The sequence below is a fragment of the Marmota monax genome, unplaced genomic scaffold (assembly GCF_021218885.2).
Source record: "Marmota monax isolate L192 unplaced genomic scaffold, Marmota_monax_Labrador192_F-V1.1 WCK01_AAM20220418_F8-fsc01016, whole genome shotgun sequence".
In the NCBI taxonomy this organism is placed as follows: domain Eukaryota; kingdom Metazoa; phylum Chordata; class Mammalia; order Rodentia; family Sciuridae; genus Marmota; species Marmota monax.
Window position 1 is genome coordinate 94,168 of NW_026694245.1, and position 13,651 is coordinate 107,818.

The window sequence follows — 13,651 nt, forward strand, 5'->3', positions numbered from 1 at the left end:
CATAGACTCTCTTATCCAGAAACACATTTTTCTTCAATTAAATCCATATTTAGAACCTTCTAATTACTCTTTATCATCTGTTAACTCCTTATTTATTCACTCTTTGAAACAATCCTTGTAAATTTCTGAATTTAGGCAAGTTATTCCATTTTAATAAGAGATATTTTGTTATTTGAGGTACACAATTAATCACATCTATTTACCACTTCATAAAAACATAAACAATGTTTAAGTGTATAGAATTATGTTGTTGAACGGATGAGCAAGGCAAGGCACATAAGATAGCATGGGAGATAGGAAAACAATTTTATTTGGTTGCAGCCAGATTCAGAGGGCACAGCTTCTGCTGTAATAAATTTATCCCTTGAACCCCAAATTTAGGTAGTTTCAGAATTTTGCACACAGCATGTAAGGGGAGGGGCTCAGAAGTTCACAGTCTTCAAAAGTTCACAAAAAAAGCATTTTTTTTCTCTCTCTGTTTTGGGCAAGTTAACCCTTCAAGGACACCTGAGAAGGGGAGAGCTTCTTCTTCCCTCCCCTTGCCAGCTGTTACCATGGAGCCCAGTTGGTAAATCCCTTATCTTAGAAATGTAGCCATCACTGTGAAGCCCCAACTCCAGGCCAGAGGCCTTGTTTACCTTTTTTGTGAAAACACTAGTAAGGGGGTGTCCAGAACCTGGAGTGCTGATTTTTTTCCAGCCAGTGGCCAAGTAAAACAGAGCAACGTGAAAAGAGGAAATTTATCTCCATTGAACTTTTCTGTAGGGATTCTTTGCTGACAATCCTAAAATCAGCCATGGTACAGATTCTGTAGAAGGTCAGTTATGACTTTTCTGTGGGACTGGGTAGGAAGGGGGAAGATGGGAAGGCGGGGCTGAGAGCAGCTCCCATGGATCTGAGAATGAGGAAGGAGATGTAAAAGAATAATTGAAAAGGGGTTTGGGATTTTCCCTAGCAAGGAAAACTTGAGCAGTAGAACAGGTAGAGCAGAGGGGAAGTTGGGAGTGAATATATCAAAAAGCCTGTAAGGGACTTTAATTCTTAGTAACCTTGTTTTTAGTGATGACAAAGCAACTTTAAAGGCCATTTTCATTAGATTTTGGATAGGGGTCCGAGGGTTCTCCTCAGCTAGTTTGAGCTTTGGGTTAGCTGGCAAGAGGACCTGGTGGGACCCAGTGTGGGCACTGACAGGAGAAGAGAGGAGTGAGTAGGTGGAGGGATAACTTCAGTACCTTCTACCTCAGCAAGGGGGCTATGGTTTGAGGAAGGGTGGTAGTTTGGGTTTTGGATCTAGTAATGGGAGGGGAGAAAGCAAGTTTTTGAGGCAGGGGAGATGGTGGAGGGGCTGGGGCAGAAGGTTGAGGGTGAGGACCTGTTCGAGCCAGGTGATAGGGTACAGATCCATCAGCAAGGTCAAAAGTAGTGGATGAGTCTGGAGGAGGAGAAGATTGGGGATTGGTGGTTGTAGGGGTTAGTTTGCAAGCGAAAAAATCTGTAGAGGTTTGCAAGAGGTGCAGAGAGCAGGATTGAATCAGAGCAAGAAGAAAGCTTGGAAATAGTGATCTCTACCCATTTTTTTTGAAATGCTCACGGTAATTGTAGAGATCCCTTAGAATGGAGGGATCCAGGGACCCAAAAGAGGGCCAACTTCTTTGGTTGTCTAAGGGATAAGTGGGCCAGGCCTGAATGATATATTTGATCAATTTTTGGGGTTTGATGTCTGGTGTCAAGGAGAGGGTTTGAGGTTATCCAGGAGGCATTGTAGGGAAGAGTCAACAGGCAGAGAGGATCCATTACCCATGTGGCAAACGCAGTATAAGGAGGTGGGAAGAGGATGCAAATACAGTATAGGGTAGAAGGAAGGAGACACAAACATAAGGGGAGAGGGAAGGAGATGCAAAGATAGTATAAGAGAGAAGGAGGAAACTGATTTATTGGCAAAAGGGGCATCCCCGCTAGAGCCAAAAATCAGGAGTGCCTAGTGGCAGGTTCGAGCTGCAGAGATTGGTCATCAATGAATCCTTACAGTCAAGGAGGCTTTCATCCTGGCTGGAGCTGTGCCATGGGACACCTTGGCCAAGGCTTTTCAGGACCTCTCCTGGAGAGGTGGAGACTCCCAGGGCCCAAAAGACGGGAGAGAGAGAGAGGCAGGAGAAGAGACAGAAAGGGGAGGGTAAGCCTCCATCTAATGGCTGTGTCTTAAAGGTGCGAGGACTAGGACTTTATGAGAGCCACCAAAACCGTGAAGGTCTGGGTGGGGTGTGATGTACAGTTGTCTGTTATGTGTTCTGGGAGGTTACGCAGTCCTTTGAGGGAGACCTACAAAGCCTATGCTGGTAAACTACCAGCTGGGAAGGGGATGGGAAATAATTTTGAACACGAGTCAAATCTGCCTGAGGAAGGAGTCCCTGAGGGCCATCATGGCCTTAAAGGTTGTGGTGGGGTGTTTTCCTCCCCACAGGTGGGTGAAGAGTTTTGCCGGACAATCAATGGTCAGATCCTCCTGATACCACAATTGGGTTTAAGACTCCAGGAAGGGGAAACTCACCAATCAAAGGCCTGTGTTGGATGGAGTTCTGCTGGTCGAGAAAATGGGTTCAGGCCATCCAGTGAGTGGCATTTCTGAAGGAAGAGGGACCCAAAAGTGGGTTTTAACCCTCTTCCTGGTTTTTGGCACCAATGAAAGGAAAGTGACCACAACACTTGGAGGGACCAAGAGATATTTATTTCAGCAGTGCAACAGAGGAGAAAAGAGAGAAAGATAAGTGGGGGGGGGGGCAAGGCAGGGGAAAGCTTTTATAGACCTTCTGCTGTGCTGCCTAAATCTAACAGGGTCTCTGGGTTTGCAAGCATTCAGCCTTGAGTGGGGGCTTGAAGCAAACAGGTGATAAAGAACCAGACAGAGGGTTTGAGTGGTCAGGTCAGCCTACAGCTAACTTTGTTTGGCATACCCTGCAGACAACTTATTCAGCCTGTCCTGCACCTAACATTTAGGAGAACAACACCTGAGTGCTGCATATAGCTATTGAAATGGATTTCAATGGGATCTTCCTCTCTGGGTTCTACCACATTATTTGTTTTTATTGTATTGGGGATGGAACCCTGGGGAGCTTAACCACTGAGCCCCATCCCCAGACCTTTTTTGTATTTGGTTTAGAGTAGGGCCTCACCGAATTGCTTATGACCTTGCTAAGTTGCTGATGCTAGCTTTGAACTTGGAATTTCTGCCTCAGCCTCCATGTGACAAGACACCAGGCTCAAGTACTTTCTTCTTCATACATAAGATACATTAGTTTGTGCATCCACGTATTCCTGTCATCTTTGTCCTCTTTCCAGAATCAACAGCAATCTGGTGGAGCGAGCTTTTCCTAAATGTGATGATTTTCCTTAACCTCCTAGGGTCCCTTGACTGTCCTCCGGTTCATAAGGGTTTTCTCCTGGTGGACTGAGTCTCAGCATACCTGTGGGCTTCTGCATACCATTACAAGATCCCATTATGGTAATGATCTGGTTTCCTGAGTGTGGTCATGATGTGCTGATTCTCTGTCACGACCCCGAGCCGGAATCTCGAGTTTGATAGTGCTTGTCATTCTTCTTGTGCTGAGGAGTCCTCAGGGATATCCATGAGAGGAGAAAAGATGAGTGGCCAAGTAATTCACTAATTACCCCACAGTGCAGAGAACCTCAAACACCTTGATGAGAACTGTGGGACTGCCCCAATTCTGGGCTCTGGGGACACAGATCATTGTCCCTACCCTCATGGAATTCAGATGACACCCTTGGAGAGGCAATGGCAGGCACTAGAGACCAAACGCAGCAAGGGGGCTGCCATGGCCCTGGAGGCTCCCAAAGCAAGCTGTGGAATGAGTTGTTTCCACTTTGGGTTTTATATTGAGCAAGATAAAAATCACTGGAAAATTTCATGTTCTAGGGTGACATCTTCTGTCTTCTTTTTTCCATGGTATTGAAGATTAGTTGATTCTGGCCACTTGTTGACCAAAGTCCTAATTGCTGATCTACTTTTTAAATTTTTTCATTTGCTTTCATTAGTTATATATGACAGTAGAATGCATTGATGCGCTTTTGAAAGATCATATATAAATTGATTTTTGTTGTTGTTTTTAAAATCCCCTTGGCCTGCTGGTTCAGTAGTAAATTAGTGAGGCCTGGGGAGTGCCAGGAGGAGGTTCCCACACCATGCTGGAGGCGGGATGGAGCCAGGCCTACCTTGGGCTCAAGCTCTGTCCAGGAGCCGGTCCCCAGGGATGGCCCAGTTTCTATCTGCCACCACCTGACGCCCCATAGATCCTTTGGCTTGGCCAAGGACTGCCTCCACTCCTCAGCAAAGATCCTTGGGAGCTCAGGATCAGCCCAGATCTCCCAGGATGACATGAGGTGATAGCCTGGGCAAATGGTAGTCACAGGTCCATCCTACCTCGGGCTGACCCCTGCCAGAGCTCAGACTCAGCCCAGGAAGGACTCATCCCACTGTCAGATGCCCGCCAGAGCTCAGGCTCTGCCCCACACTGACTCCGCCTACTGAAAGACACCTGCCAGAATTCAACCCCAGCCCAGGCCAGCCTCGCTGACAGGCATGGGAGCCTGGTCCAAGGTAGGCCTGGCTCCATCCCGCCACCAGTCAACCCCCAGCAGAGTTCAAGCCACATCCAAGACCGACTCTACCCACAGGCGAACACCTTCCAGAGCTCAGGCTCCTGCCTGATCAGCCAAGGCCAGCTGCGCGCGATCCTGAGCAAGGGTAAGCCAAGTTCCATACCGCTGATCCCTGCGAAGGTCAGGCCCAGGCCTCATCTACCCAGCTGAACTGCAGGCAAGCCAGAGCAGAGAGTAGTCACAGGGCCATCCCGCTGCAGGCTGACCCCTGCTGGAGCGCAGCCTCATCGCAGGAATGACTCCGCCTACTGTCAGATACCCACCAGAGGTCAGACTCCGCCCCGCACTGACTCCACCTACTGGAAGACACCTGCCCAGCCCAAGTCAGCCTTGGTGACAGGTGTGGGAGCCTGGCTTAGTGGCCGACCCCCACCAGAGCTCAGGACAGACCCAGGACCACCTCTGCCCACAGGGAACACCTTTGGGAGTCCAGGCTTATGCCTGATCAGCCAAGGCCAGCTGTGCGGGAGCCTCGGCAAGGGTAAGCCAAGTTCCATCCCGCCACCTGTAGACCCCTGCGGAAGTCAAGCCCAGGCCTCATCTGCCCAGCTGAACTGCACATGAGCCTGTTCTCAGGTTAAGCCTGTTGCCATCCCACCACTGGCTGAATGCCACCAGAGCTCAGGCTCTGCCCTGATCAGCCTATTTCACCTTCGTGGGAGTCCTTACCTAGGATAGCCTTGGTCCTTCCAGCCACTGGCTGACCGAGACTACACCCAAGCACAGGATAGCCACAGGTCCATCCAACTACTGTGGGCCAGGCTCCTGCGCCTGTCAGGAAGGCTGATCTGACTGAGGCTGAACTTCAGTGACTGTCTGTCAGTGGTCAGAGACAGTCATGGGCCGAGCCTGAGCTCTGGTGCCAGTCTCATGGTGACTGGATGCACTTGGGCTACCCTGGGCTCGGACTTCATCTCTTGCCAGGTCATAGAGTTGGATCTGGGCAGAGCTCGAGCTCTGGCGAGGTTCTGCATGTGGCAGGATGACACTGGGGGCCCACCTTGCCTGGCCTCCCAAGCAGTTCAGCAAGGACAATCTTGGCTGAGTTTGAGCTCTGCCTGTTGATCCAAGGCGGTCCTGTGTTTGGCCTGAGCTCTGCTTGGGGCCTGCTTGTGGCAGTTGGTATTAGGCCTACCTTGGGCCAGGCTCCTGTGCCTGTCAGTGAGGCTGGTATGGGCTGGGGCTGAAGTTCTGCAACTGACAATGGGTGGAGTCAGTCGTGGGCAGAGCCTGAATTTGGTTGCCAGTTTCTTGATAACTTGGAAGGACATGGGCTACCCTGGACTCTGGCTTCATCCTGCCAGGTCGTTGAGTTGGATGTGGGCAGAGCTAGAGCTCTGGTGGGGTTCTTCAGGTGGTGGGATGGAACAGGGCCTCCCCTTGCCTGGGTAGTGAGGCCAATCTGTGCCTTGTATAAACTCTGGCAGGGTTGTGCCTGTGGGCGGAGTCAGTGCTGGGCCAAGCCTGAGCTCAGGTGGTGGTCTGGTGGTGGCCATATGTTCCCAGGGCTACCCTCTTCCCGGGTTTCTGTGCACATCTGCAAGGCTTATCTGGTGGGACCTGAGTTACAGCAGGGGTCTGCTGGTGGTGGGAAGGCCTGGGACCTACTCTGGGCTTCAGCTACCACTCAGGTCGTCGAGGCTGAAATGGGCCAGGATTGGCCACCATTGAGTGTCTGTTGGTGGCAGTCTGTCCTGGTCCAAACCTGAGGTCTGGAGGGAGCTGCTGGATGGAGGAGGCAGGCCTGGGAAGAACCTGAGCTCTGGCACCAGTCTCATGATGAGTGGATGGACTCGGCCTACCCTGGGCCCCATCTCCTGCACAGGTCCTTGCAGTGGCTCTGGACTGGATCTGAGCTCCTGAAGTGGTCTGCCGGTGGGCAGAGGCAGTCCTGGCCAGAGTCTCAGCTCTCGGGAGGGTCAGCCAGTGGTTCTGGGCCGGACCTGAGCTCGGTGCAGGTCTCCCAGTTGAGGGAAGGATGCAGTCTTACCCTGTGTGTGGCCTCCTGCGCAGGTTGGTGGGGGCAGATCTGGACCGTATATGAGCTCTGGCAGGCGTCTGCAGGTGAGTGAAGTGGTCCTGGTCTGGGACTGAGCATCCTGCTGGTAGTGGGAAGAAACCGGGCTACTCTGGGCCCCAGCTCCAGTGCATCTGGGAAGGGCCTGAGCTGGGGCGGGTGTCTCTGGACCTTTATTTTATTCATTTGTTCATAGGTAGTACTGAGGATCAAAGCCAGTGCCTTACATTTGCGAGACAAGAGCTCTATCACTGAGTCACAACTCCAGCCCTATTTGCTTCTTCTTGACCTTTAATCATGCTATTTTTTGGTTCTATATCATTTGTTCAGGCATGCATCTGGATTTTAACAAGTAGCAATTTTGTGATATCACCAGCAATGCTTCAAAAGCTGGCTTCAAATGAGACCTTGATCCTCAGCCCGATTACATCCCACACATCCGTATCACCTCTGGCATAGGTGCAGAAGAGAGATGACTAAGACATGGTCCATGACTCTCAACTTTTGGGAAAAATTGTTTTGAAGAGGTAAAGGGTAAGGCGACACTTGACAGAGATCTGCAGAACGCAGAGCCAGGTATGTTTTTGAATAAGATTTATGTATTGATAAAATTTGTTTATTTCCTTTTTGCTGGCATTCATATATCTGTAATTTGTTTTTACTTTTTCTTTTTGGAACAGGGATGGAAGCCAAGGCTTTGGGAATGCGAGGCAAGCACTTTGCGGTTTTGCCATTGAGCTGCTTCCCAGCCCATTCATTCATTGTCAGCGTGGGAATTTGGGGCTGCTTCTATGAATGAATCTACTATGAATATTAAAAAGAGACTGACCAATGGCGTTAGTATGTGTCCAACCCAATTAGCATAACTTTGGGCCAATAGCATTGGTCCTTTTTTCAAGTCCTAATTAGCATAAGTTTGGACCAATAGCATTGGACCAAGCGCTATATAAACCCCTTGCAGGTTGTTCAGACGTAGAGAAGCAGCGGAGGCCATCGAGGTTGGTGTCCTGGATTTCGCCGGACTTTCGCCGGACTTTCGCCGGACTTTCGCCGGACTTTCGCCGGACTTTTTGCAGGACTTTTCGCTGGACTTTCGCCGGACCTTCGCCGGACCTTCGCCGGACTTTCGCCGGAGTTCCATGGAAGTTTCACCCTGGTTTGGTTCCCAGAGGTGATTCTTCGACTTCCAAGAGACTGCTGAAAGAAAGAAGACATGGTTGAGGATCTGCTGGGGTCTGCTGCAGCGCTGGATGGAATGGCCCGCCATAAGGAGGTAGGTAGGACTCCTCTCTGCTGCGGAGGCCTCCCCACCCCGCACGCAGACCCCCTACCTGCCAGCTAGAGCCATGGAGTCTCATCTTCAAACTCTGGTTTCGAGGTATTGTTATTCGTTAGGTAATTAGCGTCTAAATATTGAAATTTGTTAATTTTAATTTCTACTAGTGAAAATTATGAGACTCATAAATAATAGAAAAATATTTCCCACAGTTCTGGAGGTCATAAGCGGGAAAAGTCTGTCCCAATAGTTATGTCATCATTTCACAGAATAATGGTGGAGACTAACTTACTCTTAAAAGCCTTTTTTCTTTCCATTCATTTGAAGTTGATTTCAGTGCTATCAAAATGTTTAAGGGAACCTAGGAAATGTTTCATTTTGTTAATTTTCATTTATTGGTTGTTTTTATTATAGAATCCATTTTTAAAAAATTATTTAAGTTGTTAATGGTCCATTTATTTTATTTTATTTTTTAATTCAGTACTGAGAATTAAACCCAGTGCCTCACACATGCCTAGGCAAGTGCCCTACCACTGAGCCACAATCCTGGCCCATAAAATTCAATATTATATAATCAATATTTGTATAAGTAAGATACCTTATATATTTAGAATTATATTCTTAGGATGTACATGGTGGTGGGATTCACAGTGTTGTTTCCACGTATACACATGGGAAAGCTGCATTAGAGTCTTTCCACTGTCTTTCCTTTGCTTATGCCCCTCCTTTCCCTCCATTCCCCATTGTCTAATCTACTGCACTTCTGTTCCCATCACCCCTCCTATTGTGGGTTAGCTCCCACATATCAGAGAAAACATTTGTCCTTTGTTTTTTGAAGACTGGTTTAGCTTCAGTTACCATGAGTGTCTCCAGGTGGCAGATATTGTAGTCATATTTTTTTCTGCAAATTGGTATGTTTTCTTTAATCTTCTTTTTAAAAAAAATGTTCTAATTCTACAGGACAATAGGATGCACTTTGACATAGCGTACATAAATGTAGTATGATTTCTCATGCTTCTGGTTGTACAGGATGTAGCATCACACTAGTCACGTATTTGCATATGTACTTTGGAATAAATGTCTGATTCATTCTACTATCCACTCTACCCAGTGTACCCCTTTCCCTCTCTTCACTTCTCTGTGCAGTCTAAAACAACTCTATTCTTCCCTACCCCCCCCCCCCTTACTGTGATTATCATAAGCATATCAGGGAAAATTTTCTGGGATTGGCTTATCACTTAGCATGATAAGCTCCATCCATTTACCAGCAAATGTCATAATTTAATTCTTCTTTAAGGCTGAGTTTATTCCATCCTATATATGTGTGTAAAATTGTTTATGTGTGTGTATGTGTGTTTGCATTGTGTGTGTGTGTGTGTGTGTGTGTGTATATATATATATGTATATATTACATATAATATATATATATTATATATATTATATATATGTATATATACACACACACACACACATACACACATATGTATATCTATACTCATACACACCACATTTTCTTTATTCATTTATCTGTTGAAAGACACCTAGGTTAGTTCCATAGTTTATCTATTATGAATTGAGCTGCTGTAAACATAATGTGACTGTGTCATTGTAATATGTTGGTTTTAAGTCGTTTGGTTATAAAATGAGGAAAGGGAGAGCTGTGTCAGATGTTGGTTCCAGTCCACGTTTTCTGAGGAATTTCCATACTGCTTTCCATAATGGTTGCCTCAATTTGCAGTCACACAAGCAATGTGTGCGTGCACCCTTTTCCCCACATCCTCCCTAACATTTATTGTTACTTGATGATTGTATTCTTGATAACCATGTTTGTCGACTGGGGTGGGATAAAATCTTGGAGAAGTTTTGATTTGCTTTCTACTAATAGCTAAATATTGAACATTTTTCATGTATTTGTTGCTTCTTCTGTGAAGTGTCTGTTAGTTCCTTAGCCCATTTATTGATTTGGTTATTTGTTTTTTTTGGTGTCATGTTTTTTGAGATCTGCATATATCCTGGAGAATAATGCTCTGAGGTGCATGTGGTGAAGATTTTCTCCTATTCTGTAGGCTCTCTTTTCACATTATTGATTGTTTCCTTTGCTGAGAAGAAGCTTTTTAATTTGAATCTATCCTGTTTATTGATTCTTGAAATTCTTGGAATGTAGGAGTCACCTTAAGGAAGTCAGATCTTAGGATGACATAGTGAAGATTTAGGCCTACTTTTTCTTCTATTTGGCTCAGGATCTCTGTTCTAGTGCCTAAGTTTTGATCTATATTCAATTGAGTTTTGTGCAGAGTGAGAGAGAGGGCTTTACTTTTTATTTTATGTGGCTTTCCAATTTTTCCTGCACCATTTACCATTTGTTGAACAGGCTTTTTTTTTTTTTTTTCTTAAATGTATGTTTTTGGCGCCTTGGTCTAGTTTGAGATAACTGTGTTTTTGTGAGTTTTCTCTGTCTTCTATTCTGTACCATTCATTGGTCTCTGTGTTATTTTGATGACAATACAATGCTGTTTTTGTTACGATGTCTCTGTAGTACAGTTTAAGCTATAGTATTATGATATGTCTTCTCTCTTCTTGCTTAGTATTGCTTTGGCTATTCTGCATCTCTTATTTTTCCACATGAAGTTCATGGTTGCTTTTTCTAGTTCTGTGAAGAATTGTTTTAGGGATTTTGGAATTGAATTAAAATTTATGATCAAGCACAAATTAGTTAAAACTATGAAAAAGAATCCCAGCTCACCATAGACCTGACAGTTGTCTGGTCACTGGTGTCGGTTGATCCAGCCACTGTCTCCTGCACACTTGATGGTTGCTAAGCTGAGGTTACTTGTTGCATTTTGGTGTTAAGGGTGTCTTAGAGTTGAGTCTACTCTGCATGTTGGTACTGAGGTCGTGGTTCAGCCAAGCTTTGCCAATGCACAGCCTGGGATACTTTTCTGGGTTTTTTAAACTTTTAATTGTGTCTGAAAATTTCTTTGGGTCCTTTAATCACTTTGCTTGATCAACGTTTGTGTGCTAGGCACTATACTAGGTGTGGAGTACAGAGTGAATAGGCCAAGTCCTTGCTTCCATGGAACTTAATGAAGTTAGTAGGATAATCATAGCATCTACCTCAAGGTTATGAGTTATGTAGGCATTCTGAGGTCTTAAATAATTTTCCATCCAAGTTCTACCTTTCCTCAATTTTTAATCAGAACTTGACTTTTGACAAAAAGTTAAAAATCTCTCTTAAGATTCATAAGATACATAATTTATATCTTTTAGGCTTCAAATCTAATATCATTCATTTTCCAAAAGAGCAATATTGGGTCAAAATTGTATTTAACCTTAAAGTAGACTTGCAACATGGTATATAAAAACCTAGAAATAAAAAATGATATTGAATAAAATTTTAAAATGTAAGTGGTCAGCTTTTATTTCCATGCACACGTGCAAATTTTGATATGGCCATTTTCAGTAATTAAATAGGCAGCCAAGTTAAACATCATGAATATGAATGGCAATGTATTTGTGTAAGAGTATGTGTCTGAATTGTAGATGAACCACCAGTCTTGTGTGTGTTTATTGTGGAATTTCAGATAAGAATAGAGAAGGAAAGGATGGGTGGCAGAATTCTGGGAAAAAAGGCATTGAACCATCATTGGACTATACACTTGAGATTCTCTTGACTTCTCACCAGTGCCATTGACTTTGGAGTAAGAGTTCCACTAATTGGAGCTCATTTTTGAAAAATTGGCCATTCAGGTATTAATAAGAGGCTACTCTTTAAATAAAATCAAAGGGGTGTGCCTTTGAATGGAGTCATTATTTATGTGCAATCCTTGGGCCCAGTCTGCCTTTTTGGGATAACCATTAGATTGATATAATATGATGTGTTCCTGAACCCAGAGGTGAAATTCCTGTCCAGGCCCCTATTGATAACACTAATAAAGTCCAGTGACATTAAGGTGAAAATTCCAAAAAATCTCAAACAAACCTATGCTTTATCATTTATTCTGTTTGGGACTCAAAAATTAATAATAATGGCACTGTCAATAGAAAATCTTAAATATATTCAAGTCTCTGCAAAGCTGACCACCTCAACTAGTACTTATTCCCAAAACTCTGTGTTCCATTTTCTTGGCTTGATTGTTTTCATAGTCGAATTTACATATGGAAACTTCTAATGTGCTAATTTGTTCATTTTGCTTACTGCCTGTTGTTTTTCCTCTAGAATGTAAGTCCCAAATGAATAGGAACTGCACTGGTGTTTTTTTTTTTTTTTTTTTTCTTTGTCTTTCTAGTGTCTGGGAGGACAATGCAGAGCAAAGAGCAGTTCCTCATAAATATTTGTTAAATGAACACAAGAAGAAGTGAATTTTATTTATTTATTTAAGATAAATTTATGTTTCTCTGTCCCATCAAACTTTAATGAGTTATTTGGTCACTGACTTTAAACATTATCAGAAAGTTCAGTTTTCTTGAGTCTTCAAAATATTTTTTAACAATTCAAGCATAAAACATAAAATGCATGATTAATGACTCTCTCTTAATAGATGAAATAAGAGATTCTTTGACTTATTTATGAACAAATTGGAACAAATAAAAGCTTTAAAGTTAATTACTGAGATAACTGACAAAGGGTCATTTTACAAGCTCTAGCCTGAAGCTGGGTCTAACTGCCATCTCTGTACAGTTCATCCTCCTGCAATGTAACAGACAATCTGCCTGTCATCACAGAGTAGGTGGCCAGGCAGGACTGTGGGTGTGGATATGGGGACTATGTCAGTTGTTAACCAGGGCCCACACTGCAGTTACCAGGAGCTAGTTGGTATTAAGTTGCAATTCCACTGGACAGGAACCAGAGAGTTTATTTCACCCTGAAAGCAAAAGCCATCTCCTTTCTACACAGACAAGTCCCCTTAAGGTAGGTGGGATTTGTTCTGTTAATTCATCTACCATGTAAAAAACAATGGGCTTGATGCTGGAGATAGAGTGTTCAACAAGACAGACAGAGGCCCTGCAGCCATGGACAGGACTTTCTCGATCATAATTTTCAATCTGTTTATTCTGTTTATAAATCCTTGTCAGGAGAATTAAAATACCCATTTCTGCTTCTTTTAGGTCCTATGGTCTTTTAAATTTCCAAAAGTCTTCATTTTTATATTCTGTTAAATATTAATATTGAGTGGAACAGCAGAATAGGAAATATACTTAAGTGGATAGAAGAGGGCTTTTTCATGCGTCTTTACCATCAATTAGCTAGTTCACCTTTCACTCACTGAAGTTCATCCCTGGTTGAACCTTAGAACCATACAGAGAACATAAAAAAATAAAGCTTTAAAAACCAAAAATTAAAACAACCTCTCACACACAGTGTTCAGATCCAACCTCTGACCAATAAGAGAATCTCCAAAAGTAAGGGCCTGGACTTCTATGTAAGCAAATCCATTTTTGTGCTTTCTAAATTATAAGATTTGACAAATTCCCCTCTAAGCTGATTTCCCTTTTTTAAAATTAACTGATTTTGTCTGAATTTACAGCCAAGCCATTGAGCATATTGTCAGGAAGTTTAGAAAACTGTAACATAGAATTTTGATGAAGGGGCACCATTAAGTGAGCATATTCACTTGACTTTTTTCCTTAATATTTCTTTTTACTTCCTACTTCTCCTCTTTTCAAGAGCATCTTTTTCTTTCAAG

The 13,651-nt window shown here is 44.0% G+C and overlaps 1 long non-coding RNA gene across 2 annotated transcripts; it reads left to right on the top strand.

Annotated features, from left to right (window-relative positions):
- The first annotated feature begins 1,370 nt into the window (after positions 1-1,370).
- Positions 1,371-11,381, top strand: LOC124108523 (uncharacterized). Of its 2 annotated transcripts, XR_009228832.1 has the most exons (3): positions 6,050-7,267; positions 7,372-7,531; positions 7,653-11,381. It is a non-coding gene; the product is annotated as an uncharacterized LOC124108523 (long non-coding RNA). The 2 variants fall into 2 exon arrangements; XR_006856703.2 differs by having other exon boundaries at positions 1,371-7,267; positions 7,372-11,381.
- The last annotated feature ends 2,270 nt before the right edge of the window (positions 11,382-13,651 follow it).